This window comes from Chiloscyllium plagiosum, chromosome 1, assembly GCF_004010195.1.
Source record: "Chiloscyllium plagiosum isolate BGI_BamShark_2017 chromosome 1, ASM401019v2, whole genome shotgun sequence".
NCBI classification, from domain to species: domain Eukaryota; kingdom Metazoa; phylum Chordata; class Chondrichthyes; order Orectolobiformes; family Hemiscylliidae; genus Chiloscyllium; species Chiloscyllium plagiosum.
The window spans coordinates 98,293,308-98,295,371 of record NC_057710.1 but is presented as its reverse complement, the minus strand read 5'-3'; the positions used below and the strand labels follow the sequence as shown (position 1 = coordinate 98,295,371).

General features: G+C 36.2%; 1 protein-coding gene across 1 annotated transcript in view; it reads left to right on the top strand.

The window, feature by feature from the left end:
* Window positions 1-345: 345 nt before the first annotated feature.
* LOC122551345 (Krueppel-like factor 3) overlaps window positions 346-2,064 on the top strand; it is a 44,374-nt gene continuing 42,655 nt past the window's right edge. The window contains exon 1 of the mRNA XM_043693085.1: window positions 346-485. The gene's annotated coding sequence lies outside the window, so the exon portion shown is untranslated. The remainder of the gene's footprint in view (window positions 486-2,064) is intronic.

Below are 2,064 nucleotides of genomic sequence, written 5' to 3'. Positions count from 1 at the left end.
TGAATTTTCTGGCTCAAACAGGATTTATAATTACAAAAGGAAGGAGGACTTCTGACCACTTTCATACTCTTCCACTTCCTTCAGGCTCATTATTGTAAAAACGATCTGTAGTTTGACAGACGAATTTAAGATAATCTTTACAGCAGATCACAGAAGCTTTACTCGTTTTATTCTGAGTAAATTGGCACAATGAGCTCGAAGTTAATTTGTCAGATTGTTTTTTTCAGAATTATAGATAGTCGTACCATGACCAAAAAAGTCTGAAGAGGTTCTCAGTATCGTTAGGACTATGGTCCAGGGGTTTTATAACTCCACCCTTCCCCCTTTGCACCCGCCCTAAATTTGGGTGGGTCATGTGATCGAAGAAGAGTATTGGCAGCGTACAGGGCTGTAGGATTCACATTACATTCTGAAAGGGAGAGAGAAAGCAGAGTGTGTGAATTAAAATCAAGGACTACATTGGGGAGTTTACTAAATTGAGACAAGTAAGTTTTACTTTCAAATCATACGATTAATATGTTCAGTTACAAATTTATTTATAATGGTGTGAACAGTTTGAAATATTTTTAAGATCTTTGAGCTGTAGCTCAGTACTGTAATGAGTGGAAGTGAATCAAGGGTCAGTTCTTCAGATATTCCTTATTCCTGCTTTCGGCAATAGTCACTGTATTTTCTTCCTGCATTTCTCTCTCAGATTTTGATTGTCTTTCACACCCAGGTTCCGCCCCCCCCAACTTTCTTATACTTACATTCATATTCAGTGAACTTTATTGTATGACCTAAATTTTTATCTGCGTATTGTAAGGCTGCTATTGCATAATTTATGAAGCTAGTCTGTTTACTCATCTGTTACTGTGCTGGTATCTAAGTCATTTCCTTTTACTCAGTAATAGTATTGTCATCAGATATCCAGGAGGAGAAAGAAGCCAATTGGACAGATTACCTGAACTGGCTGAAGGAAAAATAATTCTAATTTTAGCTCTTGCATTGAAAAGAAATGCACAAAACAATACACTGATTTATTTCAGCCGCATTAATGATATATTCAAGCTCTACTGCTGTTAACAACTATTTTGATTGGTGACATTAGAAATAAGTGATATTCAGGACTAGATGCAGAGTTAGAAAATATCAAATCAAGTTTTCTTTTTGATCATTTGAACTGAAGAAGAATGCTATTGTCCTTACATTATTTATATGTATTTAGCCAAAAAGAAAGTTTTGTGGTTAGGGTGGTAAAAAGTGAGCAGGGTAAGGCATAATAATGTGCAATGTGTTGACATGTGAAAAGGTACCTAGAGATCTCTTTGCCAGTGTAGTTGTAAATAAATACCTCAATCTGCACTCAGATGAATAGCTTTTATATTAAAAAGTGGCACTGATTACTAATGTCAAAACTCTGCGGCTGGCTTAAAAGTAATAATGAAATGGTTACAGCCTTTCTCAGGGCATATTCCTGATATTTGTTGTTTCCTTTTCTGTCAAATCCTTCTCACGTGGTGAAGGTGATAGTAGTTTAGTTCTTGGTAAATTCTGATCTTGTATTGCGAAGATTTTGTTGGGCCCAACAAATGATGACAATTCAGTTGAACCAATGATTCTGCCCCAACTCCAATAAAAGAAATTCAGGGTGATGCTGAGCCAGTTCTGTTGTGGCTAGTGTGCATGGTTTGGTGTCACAACCTGCTCACTATTGTCACAAAGTTACAGAAACACAGTTCCTTCCAATTTTTTGTGTTTCATGTTCTTCTAAAATCAAATTTCTACATCACTGCAGATGACACATCTACATGTATTCAAAACACTGTATTCAGTGGGTGGATGCAAAGTGCTTTTAATACAAAAAATTAAAATAATGTAAATGCAGTTTTGTAATATTTGGATAATTGAAGATTTAAAATGTGCATGGGTTGGTGGGGGGGATGTGGAGGCAGGAGAACAGAACCGTGTGAATTATTCTTTTACAAAGCCAGTATGTGGATGCAACTGGCTGAATGGCCCTTTCTATGCCACAATCATCCTATGATCCTATCATTTACTAAAAGCACAAAATCTTTTATGCAA